Source organism: Calonectris borealis, chromosome 18 (genome assembly GCF_964195595.1).
Source record: "Calonectris borealis chromosome 18, bCalBor7.hap1.2, whole genome shotgun sequence".
NCBI classification, from domain to species: Eukaryota; Metazoa; Chordata; class Aves; order Procellariiformes; family Procellariidae; genus Calonectris; species Calonectris borealis.
This window is the reverse complement of record NC_134329.1, coordinates 15125619-15140631: the sequence shown is the minus strand read 5'-3', so window position 1 is coordinate 15140631 and position 15013 is coordinate 15125619.

Below are 15013 nucleotides of genomic sequence, written 5' to 3'. Positions count from 1 at the left end.
TTAACTGTTCTCTGTCAAAACAAAAGTCAAAGCTACTCCAAGTTCATACAAAATGCAAAATTCAAAATTGTATCGTCTGTGTGCTGGCAGACACTTCATTTCACAGAGAATATACATCACTGACTGGTGATACATAATCAGATAAGCCATTGTTAAGTCAGTTATCTCCTACATTCAATACCAAATAATACATAATAAATTATGTACATAATAATAATTAATTTTTAAAATTATAGTGAACTAATTATCAGTGTCTTTTCTGTATTGCTCTGAGTTTAACCATTAATCATCTTTTTCCTTGTGCCTGCTAAAGTCAACAGAATCTTGGTTTGAGTAAGAACAGAAGCAGCATTAAACAAACATTGCATTACTGAAAGAGAAACAATAATAATAATGAACACTATCTTATTAATAGATAACTACACTAGATAGAACATGAGATTGAACTTACACCCAGTGACTATAATTACAGAAATACTGCTGGCACATTCAAATTGTATAAACTGCCAGAAAGGTGACTAACCAGAGATTCAATATATAGAAGAAAATCCATTCCTGAACACTGTATCTCTCTCCTATCATATTACTGTATCTAATCTGGGATTCTGGGAGAGATTAGAGTTTTCAGAGCTGTCTTCTGGGGTGGCTAAATACAATAAATATCCGTCAGAGAACAACTTGGTATTTCAGTCACAGGATTTACTGTAGTTGGCTCTGCTGCCAAGGTATATTTGTCAGGCATTTATTTTTTCTCTGCCCATCACCGTTAAAAGATTGTGAGTGGTTAAATAGAACAAAGGAAAAACAGCCAGAAAATTTGTATGATTTAATTAAAGAAAGAAATGAAAGGGATTATAGCCAACAAAGGAAGCTTAAATGAAAAATTTACTACCTCTGGAAGTAACTCCCTGTGTAAGGTAATAAAATACCTGGCACTTGGGGTTCATTGTGAAATGAATCATATATCTTCTGCTGCATGCTGTTCACTACACAACTCTTCCACAAGCCTCTGAATAAAATCACCACTTCCAATAGCTGCAGCTGGATCTTGTTTTGGGCTGAATAATATTTCTTTAATATTTATCTCATCTTTCTGTTGATACATGAGACCTGTCTAGACTCTGCCTGCCAGACCGAAATTCTGGCTTTAATTTCCTCTTGTTTTTCTAAGTCACTGATGACAGAAAAAAACCTGGATATCCACGCTGTCTGAGATGGAGGCAAGCTGGGCTACTCTTGCTAATCCTCACCCAAGAAACATTTATCATTTCGTGATACTCAATCACAGTTCTTAACTGGCTCTGATGAAAGGAAAAAAGTGAATATTAAAGTAATTTAAATTAGGCTGTTGAAGCAAAATTAAAAGTTTTTGAAAGAATAATGTGATACACATTGAGAAATTGCATTTTTAAAAATTATTTTGGTTGGGATTGGGCCCAAGGTTTGGGCAGACAGACATTTAGAGCCTTGTTACAACTGACATCATGCCGTCAAAAAGAAGGCAATCCTCGTTCAAGAGCATGGGTAATTCAGACTTTAAAAAACACTCAACACAGATCTGATAACAGCCAACTGGAGTTTTCACACTGATTCATGCAGAATAGCACCCAGGGAAGAAAAAAGTGGTCTAGAGACTGGTGTGCTAGTCTGGGATATGTAAGCACCTGATTCATTTGCTCTGTACACTACAGGTTTAAGTGATCACGGGCTAGTCTTCTTGGCTTTCTGTGATCTCTCTATAATGGATCACACAGTCTATCTTTCAGTGGTTTTCTAAGGGAAGATATTAGAAAGATTGTGGGGTGCTCCTGCTTTTTTAAGGGAATGTAGATAGATAGAAAAACATGGTCATAGTCATATTTCAATGTATTAGACATCTAGTTTCATTACTACCTCACTGTACAACTTCAATCAATTAACTTAATCTATGAATGCCTGGTTTTATTCATGTATAAAATAGGGAAGTCACTTAACTTCTCAAGTTAAAACAAAAGTTTCTGAAAGTTTCTACTATCCCTCCTTCAGACGTAGCATGTTTTTTTCTGGACTGTCAAACAACAACCACCACCTCCCCCACAAAAGAAACAACACATTTATTAATTGGGCAGTGCACTGTGAAAGAGCTTCGTACTAACTCAACTATTGTATGGTTTAACTTCACTGTTTGTGCCCAGACTCTGTATCTTTAAGCACTCATCTTTCTGAACAAGCTAAACCAGGGAAAAAAGGAAACCATAACAAAAAAAACAAAAAATCCACTTTTCTCTCTTTTCCCTACATATTTGTTTGGAAGGGAATTTTAGTGATTTTAACCCATATAGAGAATGGATGAAATCCTGGGCTTATCATTAACAGCAAGAACTTCACTGCATTTAGGAATACTGCAATTTCAGCTGCCACACTCCTGACAACTGTGTGTCATGGTGTGAACTTAATCAGAGACTAAGAGGGTCACAGTTCTTTCCTTTGCCGTTAACCCTGCCTGGATCTCACTTCCAAAAATATTCCTCTGCAGCTCTGTTCGGTCCCTCTCTGTGCGTAAATCACATCTAAATTTATCTAATCTTTATATTGTATATTATTTTAGATATCATTCCTGGGGGGAAAAAAAAAAATTCCCCTGATGCCAATAGAAGTGCTTAGCATTGGCTTCCTATGGATGGGTTTATGTGGAATCAACATGAATTTTTTCATTGACATCAAATGGGAATCTGATCAAAACCACTCATGTTTTTTTCTTAAGGTTTCAAATTTTATTAATAAATGCATGTCCAATGATATCTACAGTCCTATAAGTCAAAAAATGAGAGAAGCAATTGGAGACAACTGAAGAGTTAACATGTCTATAAGAAAGTTCACAAGCAAAGCCAAAGAGAGAACCAAAAGTTGGGGACAAGCAACCAAAATTAGAAATAACTAAGAAAGCCATGCTGTATTTCAATTACCACTGCCAAATGTCATTTGCACATAAAATTGAAACAGTAAAAATCTGTATTTGCTTGCCAAGCGCTTAACAAATCTTTGGTTAAAATTAAGCTTAGATTGCATTTCTTATATTATATTAGAGAAATTGATTTTTAACCTACTTAATCTTGTTTCTTCTGAAAGTTTTCCGTACATTATTAAAGGATCCTCATATGTCCTTGTTTCCCACTGAGCTCCACTGCATTTGTTTCTTAATTCTGTTATTTAAAAAGTTTTTTTCTCATTATTCCTCTGCAGGAGTATACAATGGACATATCGCATCCACTTCAGGCAAGCAAAGCTTCCAGTAAGCGTTAATAAGAAAAACAGTAGGAACACTTGGGTAAGCGTGCAGATGGAAGGTCCCAAAATCACCTGGACAGAACTTTCTCTGTTAATTAAAAGTTCATTTAAAGATGGGAAAGCCATCTATGTGGTACTAGTGCATTGGCTTTCAAAAGATACCATACTTCCAAACTAAATGGATGCTTTAGAAAATTTGAGTCTTTACATGGGCAGAATGGTTCACACCACTGTCCTTAGACAAACACAGAACTGATCACAGTGAAAGTAAGTAGGCTCTTCCAAACTGCTCTAATTGAAATCAAATGAAGGAAGAAGTTCATATTTACTCTAGTGAAAACCATGTTAGGACAGTAATAAAAAATCTTCAATTCCACTCTGCACACATAAATTATCCTTATATCCTCCTCTATGCCTGTAAGTTTTGTTCAGGGTTTGGCATTTTAGTTGTCTTCCAAAATATATACAGCACTGTGGGTTCTGATCTCAAATTTCTTTTTATGACTTCTGTTACCAAAAAACATTCAAGTAGCAAAGAAAAGATTCCCAGGAGCAAGGGTTACCTGGTAGCCAACCTTACAGCCTACCTTTTCATACCAGCAACATGTGGGTTTCTTACCACACCTGGTGCTGTTGAGTCATCACAGTGCCTTCTGCTGTTTATAAGTGCAGATATTTGAACACATCAATTAAGTGAAAACAAACAGAGAAGAATAATTTTTGTCCAAAATCTAATTGGATTAGACATACAATATTGCATTGGTTATACGCTCTTTACCAACAGAAAAGGGGCTAGGGCTACAAATCCTAATAGATCCATATGGATAATTTTTTTCCTAATGACTGCTTTTCTTGTGAATGCAGCAACTAGTGCTTACCACTGGTAACCTTAATTAGCTGTGGATGAAATGCAATGTAAATCTCAAAATCAAATGGTTGTTGGTGCCACGTTTTCCAACAGTATCCATCCTCTCACACTCAGATTTACCCAGCGAAGCAACTTACTGCTGTTGTTTTACACAGCACTGGTTCCTATAGTTTTACAATGGGATGTTAATGTGCTGGGTCATTCAGGGCTGCTATCTGTACTCATTCAGACTGAATCATTCCTGCTAGCATAAAAGTCAGGTCTTTCTTATCCAACAGTCTGAACAAAGTGTCTCTAGAGGAGAGAACAGCATCCCTGCCAGCAGGAGGACAATACAGAGAAAGGAGTATGTTCGTCATTCCTTACAGATCTTCTCTTGCTGCTTTTCCTATTGCTGGCAGGGATTTGGACCTTCAAATCTAGAAGGAAAAAAAAAAAAAGGAATTTCCTCCTGCTCCATCCTGTAAAGGTGTGCAGAACAATTGATCTCAAAACTTCTTGGGCTACTTGATACACACAGATACTTTGAATTACTGACATTATAAATGAATATTATGAAGGCTGCTTTGCTTCCTCCTTTCCAACTACCTCTCTTCCTCCCTTTGAAAATGTTAACTTCAATCTTCACAAAGAAATCCTTCATTTCTAACTAATACACACTGAGGCCATCTTAAGCTGAATTTGAGTCGTCAGGTCACTTATTTTGTGGACATCCATGAATCAATGAGCCATGAGTGAAAAAAAATCTATAGCTTACATTGCAGTAGGTCAGACTAGATAGTTATAAATGTTCTTTCTGGTTTGTTACTCCATATCTGTAAGACATTACCTTCTGGAAAAAAAAATAAAAGCAGGAATACTTTAGATGGGCATTTGAAGCAAGGCTTCAACACCTGTATGAAGGTCCTTAAACAGCAGCTTTGTTTTGTGAAGTGCAGCAAAACTAAACAGCTGCAAATAACCTATTAAAACACTCCATTTCAATATGCGTTTCAGTAAGAAATTGGAGAAGTCATTTCTACAGCGTCTTAACAGATATTACTGAATTTGAAGCCTAAAAATTTCCTGGTTGGCTCATGAAGACAGCTGTGCAGATACAAACACAAAAGTAGAAGTAACATGCCAGTCTGCAACACACAGCTCATTTAATCTTCATTTTCTTAAGTTGTGTGCCAGCCCTCAGACATGACAACCCACGATGTTCACGGTGTTTATGTGAACATCCAGTCTGTGACCAAAGGAATATAAGTGATCCAAAGAAGAGTTTATTCCCCTTGTTGATCCCTGATGAACACAAAAATGAGGAAGGAGGTAAATTAGCTGCCTGGCTATTTCTAATTTAAAATTAGATACTGCATAAGAGTATTAAAATGTTTGATTACAGCATTTGATTATTTTACAGCAACATGGTTCCAGACATTGTTGTGCATTTTATAGTTGTTTTGGAATCCTGGTGCTTTACAACTTTCTGCTACAAAAGTTTCCCAATTAAAATAGAAAAAATATAGTTCACTATGTAATACTTTCTAAATGAATGTACAATTTAAATGCTATTGTTTCTTCCAAAATGGGTCTCTCTGGAATATACAACAGTTGTGATTTTTCAGGGGACTAAGAATAATATACATAATATGGCAGTTGTAGCTAACAAACGATACGACTCTGTCAGTTTTATATATACAAACCAAGAAGGTTGCAGCAGAATTATGGGCAGTATTTTTAAAAGAATACTCGCTGTTAGAAGCCTCATCTGACGTTACATTTTCCTGCTAGTAAATAGCTCTGGAACTACTTATCACAACATGCATGGTTTGCATATTAATGTTGTAATCACCAGAAATGCAAGGTATATCTCAGCAAGCAGAGAATTTGGGACTCAGGCAAAGAACTTTAATGCCAAAGGAAAACACTTTTTTCTTGGGGAGTGGCACTGTCTCCCACCAACAGTACCAAAACAGCAGCTCCCCTTGAAATCTGTGAGGGCTGACAGCAGTTGGCTTCAGCAGTCCAGAAAGAAGTGGTGTTCCTCGTGAGCAAGGAGATTTTGTCAGTACAGCGCCAGGTAGTTCAGAGCACACACAGCCTTCTTGTGAAGGAAGGACATCACGTAAACCATAGACCCAGTCCTGGCTGTAATTAAACTGGCATAACTGCACCAACCTCTCTAATATTGTTGAAGTTTATAAAAGTCAAGCCAATAAGACACAGTTACTACCCTATCCTTCGTTTAAATTCTTTGTAAAGGCACTTCCCTGTGACACTGTGCAGCAAACAGATCAACAGTGTTCATATTCTTAATGGGGCCATTAGGAATTCCAAATGCCTCAAATAAATAACTAATTGCCAAAGCCCTTGTCGTCTTCCTGCAGTTTTTACAGCCTTGCCAGCTGAGTTACCTACACTCAGTGGGTCTCATTTTGTGAATTAATCAGACTCTGGGTATTGTACAGACAAAAATACTCATTCGGGTCTCAAGAACTAGAAATGGGTGGACAAGAGATGTTACAAATTTCTTAATAGAAAGAAAGCAAGGAAGGAAAAAAGAGTGAGGGAGAGAAAGCAATAACATTATGAACCCTTCTCTAGAGATAAGCTAGTCCAATTCAGAAAACATAGCGATTCTCAGATCAATTACAAAAGCTTTTTGGTTTGTTCAGGATTTTTCCACATACAAAAAAGAATTTTTTCCTTCCCATGGTTCTCCCATTTCATGTTGTTCCCAATGCCATCTTAACTGGTATAGGGAGAGAATTGATTTTGGGATTGTGATCTGCTTTTCGAGGTATAACACAAGCTCAGATCCCCAGCAAAGGCACCAGCTGCATGTGAAAATAGAACTCAAGAGAAAAAATAAAGAGAAATAAGAGGCTCTTGCATTACAAACACTGGACTAAGGGTATCCTTGTAGTAACTTCAGATGTTGAAAATTACAACAGAGATGCACTGTTAACTGTAGCGTATATTTGCCCACCTCATTATTAGAGTTCTATCAAAAAAAAAACACCAAAAAAACTTCCTTACAAGATTTTGTTGAAAGTTAATACAGAAATAAAGTAACCCCAGCCAATGCAACACTGTACTGTACAGAAAGAACTAAGTATAAAGATTTATCTTTTTAATAGCCAAGACCAGCAAGAATGAACTATAAACATCTCAGTATATTTTTTGTATTTTACAACTAGAGTACCACTGATGTTCTTGTTGTGCTTTGTGTTATGCTCACATCTTACCCAATGCTTCCCAGAAGGCAGGCTCAGTTCAGGTGTAACATTGCACATAAAGTTAATGCAGTGAGGACTCTTTTTAAGGCCTCCGCAGATGCTATCATTTAAATCATCATGGGTGGAGTCCTACTGCAGAATAATCACAAATGAAATGATTGATATAGAACAAAGACATCTGTTGTTTTGTAGCTTGTAAGAACCTCCCACTTCTTCTCCTAGGGAACACTTATCTAATTCTTCTCTTCTATATGCATGAACTATAGAAATCAGTAGGAATCTTTTCAATTACACCAGTGGGGTTTGAATTAATCCTCCTTATTTACAATGAAATTTAGCCTGTCAAATCCCTGCAGTAGTATTTCATATAATACGCAAACTCAATGTGTTATGTGGTTAGAAGATTAAGTTCTTATTAGGATATGGAAACACTGAAGATGTAAATATTGGGCCTAATTCAGCAAAGCACTTAAGTGCATGCTTAATGTTAAGCATATAAGTAACCCCATTACAGTCAGCTGGATTTCAAATTAAGCACATTTTAAAATATTTTGCTGGAAGCACTACTCCAATCAGTGTCCTGGAAGCAGCTAAGACAGATGAACTATTTCTTTATCATAAAAGGATCAGTAAGACAAAGGAAAAAAATGTTATAATTGGATTTAGAGTAGGAGAGAGATACACTGTCAGGGTAGAAAGCATTATTTGCTTTCACTGTTACATTTCCTTTGAGATACAGCTGTCACCCCAACTATTTTTATATCTTGCAGCCTTTATTCCTGCTTGTATTTTGTTCTCTTTTCTGGAATAATCACATCCCCTGGCTTCTTATCTGTTCTCCTTTATATATTCCCCTCATATTCTTTGCCTACTATTCTACCCTGCTCTTCCAGTGAGCAAGGTGAGAAAAAGGCAATGTAAAATTTGCACCGTGCCAGGCCCTCAGCTCCTGAGCTTTGTGATATAAATTTTGTTTGTTGTGAATGCCTCAGGGTCATTATATTTCCCTTCCTTTATTGATTCTGAATATCTGACAGTTACAGATTATAGAAGATGGCCCATATAGTAGCCTCCTGAGCATACATCCCTACTCTGTCACATGGATTGCTGTGGCTGCTATAACAGTTTTCTCTCATTTGCACTTTCCGCATGTTCTCTGGATGTTTCTTAAACACAGGTTTCACCCTATTATTAAAGGTTAATATTCTTTTCTAATAGGTCCCATTTCCCTAGAATTTGAACATTTCTTCTAGGATCTAAACAATAACCTTCATTGAGATAACATCAACTGCCTCCTGCATTTGGGGAACTGAAGAAGGATATCAGTGACCTCTTCCTGTTAGTAGCAGGAATATGGTGTACGATTGCACAGACCCTCACATATACATGCACAGAATCCTTTATTGTTACAATACTGGAAAAAATATCCTTTATCATAACAGGACAGTCCCATTGTCTGTCTCTCCTTTGCCTCTCTCTCACCCGATTCATCTCCCTTATATACTGAGAAAAACCAGTCTCTCTTCCTTCTGGCAACGATCATATGTCTGCTCACAATTCCCTTCACCTGTTTCAGCTCTTGAATCAGCTGGTGCTCATTAGGCCACCTTTTCTGCTTTATTCAACTCTTCTTTGGCTTCCACATCTGCCACCTCAGGGTGACTGCAAGCAGCATCCCTAGCTGAGAGCTTTTTCATTTTGATGTTTACAGTTTCCTTACAGAAGAGACAACTAAGCCAGGTGTTCAGGTCTTATCTCAGGTGTATGTCCACGTCTGCTAGTTCTCAGCGCACAGCCGAAGTCCTATCTTATCTTGGCCAAAACTCCCGATTTCACAATTCTTCTCCACACAGGAACTGTGAGGCAAAGCCAGCATCCTAGGCTCTGCAGCCCAAGGGTAATGCCTGGGTGCAAGACTGTCTTCTACATAGTATGTTTATGAGGATTCTGGAGGAGAATGGGTATCTCTGCTGAGGCATACAGCTGAACTTTTAGTTTCCCACCAGCAAGCAAAAGCAGAGATGTTCAACACAGGGACTGCAAATCGTGATGTATGCAGGTTGGAAATTCTCACTGGGAAAGAGGGGAGTGTTCATACCAACCACTTGCAGGTACTAACCTGGACACCCACAACATATTGCCCAGACAGTTAATGGACCGAAGTGGTGACTCTTGCATTTGCAATGGCCTTCAAATGAAGACGTTAAATTCCCTGCACCCTTTGGTGCTCCAGGTCTCAATTAAATGCTGAATGGAAAAAGGAAAGCTGCATGCGAAAGGAATTATACTTTAATATGGCAGTTTTTAAGCCATTTGTCAGGAATTGAGTGAGAGGGATGAAAACAAAGAAAATAGGCATGTATTGTATCTTTGTAGCAAGTACAGAATTGAAATGCCATCATGCAGACAGACAGTGTGAGTAAATTTAACCGGGAGCCTCTCTTAACAAAAGTAGGATCTTTCAACAAGCTGGAATGCAGCCTGCACTAAGACTCTTAGACTGTTTAAGTTCTTACAAGGAGTGAACACCACCTCAGTATCTCAGCCATAGCGTGATCTCCTGTGCACCTGTAATCCCCTTATCATACTGTATATTTGCATTTTGTTTAAACATTTAGAACTCAAGGTAAAAGAAAAAGCTTTTAAAACTCTCAACAGCTTGAAAGGTCAATGAAATGAAGCACTGAAAGTTAAATCCCTACTCCTTGCAGAAACAGCCTTGCAGGATTCATTTCCAAGGCTGGCTGAATACATTGTACCCAGGAAATTCCTGACACCGCCTTTACTTCTAAGTTTTCATTTTACTGGAAAAAGTCAGCTGAAAATGATGGAGTTGAGTTCAGGTGAAAAAACTTGACTTATAAGCATGAAGGCTTCTGTCCTCTTCATGAACAATATAATGCAGATGATACATTATGAGAAAACATTCATTTATAGGTGAAACAAGGGTTGCATATTTTTCCCCACAGCCAACAGCAGTCTATTTTCCCTGCAGTATTTATTTATTACTGTGACAAAAGTACTATTTAAAGCAGGGCATAGCTGTTAATATCCACTTCTCCTAGAACAGTCTGTATGGTATAGTAGTGTTGTCCACTTAAAAAACTGAATAACCAAGTTTTTAGCAGATTACATAGAGTCTGGTGCATCTTCCTTTCTAGATGTTAAAGAGTTCCACATGGACACTATTGCAGTGTTGTTATTTTCAGAATTTGATCACATATGCAGTTTAACAAATGAATCTTCTGTCTGAAGACCTCAGCATAGTAAGAGAGAGCTCATGCCAGATTCAGTCATGATACCAGTTCAAGAAATTTTTAGTGAAGTAAGAAGCATACATGTAAAAACCATGCTTTTTCTTTCTCAAAATGCCTTTTACTCCAGCACATTGAAATCACATCATATGCAAGTGCCAAATATGTAAATAGAACTAAAACCTGCGTAACTTTTGTCCTGGCTCTGAAAAAAAGGGATAAAATCCTCTGTAGAGCTGGGTCTCATGAGTAGGAGCTAATACATTCTTCCTCCACTCTTTAACAGGGATTTAATTTGTTTTAGTCCTGTAGATTTTGTGACAGCAACTTTATTAAATCTTTCTGAAATAGGCAGAAAAAAATCTCATGGTAATCCAATTTCAAATTAAATTATATCATTTAATTAATAAAAGGCTATTCAAGAAGGATGTCAAAGATAAGCCAAAACCATATTAGCAGCAGCAGCGAAGTTAGACTTGACTTCATTTTTGTTTACTTTTAAACTTGACCTATCTTGGTGGCTAACTTGTAAGATCTGGGATTCAGTTGGCTGAATTTTAAAAGATTTAATGATCTTTTCTTGTCTTCCAGAGACTTATCCGCATGGATTGCTTTCTTCATATTTTTCTGCCCTTTCAAATATCACTTGGAAATGATAAACACAGGCTGACTGTATAAAACAGGTGGCAAAAGTCAGAGATTTCATGTTCTGTCAGAAAGATCCAGATGTGGCTGTCAAATGAAAAACTCCACCAAGAGATAGTATTTTCCCTGAAAGTATTCATAAAAACCTTATTAAAAAGACAAAGACATCATTGGCATAGCAATACTGCAGGTCATATACAGGTCTTTTCTTTAAAAAAGTTAGCACACATACAAGCCAGATAACCCACATTCAATTTCACAGTGGTATGGTAGAAAATTTGTACTTTATATTTCTAAAGGAAATCAGACTTGCATTAAGCAGCCCAGTCTATATGCAAGTACTTTGTGGCAATGCATTAAAATGTACTTAAAGCAGAGTGTTACTCGATGTTTCAAAATTTATGAAGTAACACTTGATTTTTCAATTTTTCCATTCTTCTTCCCTTCCTTTCTTCCTATGCAGAGTAAAGAGGCAAATAACCCTGCTATGGGGTATCAATATATTATTTACCACACATAAGGCCAATGATCGGAGTAGAGGGCATGTTGTAGTTGTGCTGAATTTTAGCCATTACAACTAGTTTTCTCTCAGTTTTAATGGACAGGTTCATCTCTTCATATCATTATACTGGTATAAAGGCCTAAACAAAAGCAAACAAAAGATAAAGACACAAAGTGCAATCAAAACTCAGCAGTTTAAAGCCAGCCAGCCTGCCTTGTTTTCCAATGCAATTTATTTTATTGCCTTGTGTACTAACACTAACCACTGTATCATTCAGCTGAAAGGGTAAATCTGGGATCTGTTCAGCTCTCAGCATTGTCCCTAGTGCACTGCAGTTACAGAAACACCTGGTTTGAATAATTTCTCTGCACTCTACTGTAAAAATCCAGTGTTCAACAGACCAAAATTTCACCTCAGTCTGCAATATAAATAATGTATGTATAATGGACTCAGATTTGTAAAGAGCTGTGGACTTGTCCCCTGTGTCTTCAGTTACCATATTCATCATAGAACAACTTAAAAGGGGAAATGAGATTTGTTAAACTTTTTTCTGATATATGCAATAAGCATTTTTTAAAAAGAGATTAATTTGGAGCTTGGCCAAACCCTATCTGTTCTGGAGATCAGCCTGGAATTGTCTTCTGGGAACATGGTAGCTCTCGTTCCTGGCATAAAGCAACTGAGATGCATCTCAGCCTATCACCTACCATCACTTGATGGGACTAACAACAGTTTTGCAGGTATATCTGAAAATGAAATGTTTTTTATATTTCTGCACTATCCTCTTATTTGTTTGGAGTTCATTTTTCTGATTGCATTTTATCTGATGCTCATTTTGTCTCTCTCCTAATATGTGATTTTTATTTGCAGAACATTGTCATCAAACTATATCCATATGTTAATGTTGGAACACTCACACAGATGCATAGTAAAACAAAGATTTTTCAACGTTCCTACAGTAAACCCTACACTAAGAGTTTACCAAACACTTGCAGATTTGATATTCAGAAAATAAGTCTGCACACTTACTAGTTTTGAAATCTTGCATGATGCTTAGAGCGACACAGAAGGTAAGCCGTGTCATGTCACCTACAATGACTTGAATACAAGGTTATTTCTTTCTGTGCAGGATGGACTAGTTGGCTGGCGCTGTCAGCATGTTATATAAATCTGTGCTAATCTGCATATGCAGCTATTTCATCTGTAGCTTCTACCATGCTTAGGTCTATAAACTTCAGGGTGCTCATAGCTACAAAAAATTACTTTCCAGTCACCATGAAGTTCTTCAGCCAGTTAGTAAGTATTTCCACGTTTCTAAGGTGACAAAAATATATATCATACACACACCATAACCTAGAAATTGGATCACAGGGTACTGGACCAAGACCAGAAGCTATTAGCAGCAGAAATGGAAAACTTTAGTCATGCTACTTTACCTCCCCTCTCACCTTACCTGTAAGAATCTGCTCCGTGGTCAAGAAAACTTCCTCTTAGTTCTTGGCATGTGTACAAAGATTATATGAAGTAGTGCCCAAAAATGGCAGCAGTGCAAATATTACTTCTTTGAGAGCACCCACTAATCTGCAAATACTAGCAACTCTTGGGTCCTACTGAAGGAGAGCAATAAGAAGAAGAAACAAATCCCACCTTGTATATTTGAGAGGAAGGTTTCAAAGACCAAAAATTTCATAATCATGGTAAATCCCGTGTGATTTACATGGGAGCAGAAATATACCCATCCATAGTGATTCTGGTGTTAAACAAATACCTTCCTTTTTTGAAATTTTCATTAAAAAGAGAAATTGCCACCTCCTGATGCAAACTTGGTCAGAACAGGGCTCCTTGCTGCACTGTGTAAACTAAAAATCAATTGCTAGTATTTTTATGAATATGAAACATTTGCTTTACAAGCCTCATTGGGTTGCTGCTACTGGCCAAAGAATTGGTACATTTTTTGTTTCCTGTCTGGATGAGTGCTAAATCTCCTTTGGCTCAGATGCTCTGCATACATATTTTTCCTGATCCTGGCAACATGTTGCTTTGACTTTTCCAAGAACCAGTGAAATACAGCAAAATTATTCTTTTGAAAAGGAATACAAACCACAAATATGGCTTGAGGTAATTTATTTCTAAAATGCAGCATAAATGTAACAAAGTCTTCCTAGAATAAAAACCCGCCTTAAGACTAAGCATCACAAGCTGCTTCAAAGAAAGATGCAAGAAAAAAAAACAAAAAAAACCCAAAAAAACAGAGTTATGGAAAATGGTTTTAAAATCCATTCTTATATTTCCCTTTTGGTTGTTACTTAGCTCATGGCATAAGCCTTTGACCTCTAAATTTCCTTTCAAAACAAAAAAATCTCTGCCCAGAGGATGGGACATTTAAGTTAATGTAACCTAACTTCTGTTAACTATATCTCTTGGGAGCAAGTTTGGCATGTTTATTATATGGATAAAAGAAAAAGATTTCCTATTTTTTGTCTTACGGATTTACCTCCTATGTGCATGTACTGCAAAAGGAGAAATACGGTCTCTTCTTTTTCATTGTTATTCATTGCCTCCTACACCATTGCTATTAATCTTTTTAATTACCAATTACAGATGGATTTGTTCTGATGATCTGAAGTTGGAAAAAAAAAACATTCAGTGCTCTCCAGATTTTTTGCATATTTAATTCTTTTTTACTACATTTAAAAATTTTTACTTTTACTAGACTTTCTTAAAGAGCCCCTTTCTCCTCCAAGGCAGTTAGAGAACAAGCCCACAGTTTGCAGTCCCTTATATAATAGCTCCTATTGGAGAAATACATCTGGGGCCGATTTCTTAACTGTTGTGATTTCATGGATTAAAAATTACTTTAAGCATTTGGTTTTCTAAAAAATGTGACTGGGGACACAGAGGTAAGAGAAAATTGACATTACTATGTAAATTGACATTTAGCTTGGGTGGAAGTTAATGAGCTCCATCTTGTCAAAGCCTGAAATTGCCTGTGAGCTTTCCTAGAAGATACTTCAAGAAATGAATATGAACAATTTCCAACAAAAGAAAAGCTTCTGCAAGCTCAATTAAAACTTATCTTCAGGCTCTGAGCATGCTAAACATGAGATCAAAATTCACTCCAACTGCTGCTGTGATCACTGGTTTGGAGGATACCAATACATCAACCCTCCGCTCCTTGTATCTGTAAGCAAAACAAGAAGCGATGCTATTATAGATCTTGCAGGAGCCAACCAAATGGAAGACCTGGCCGTCTCTT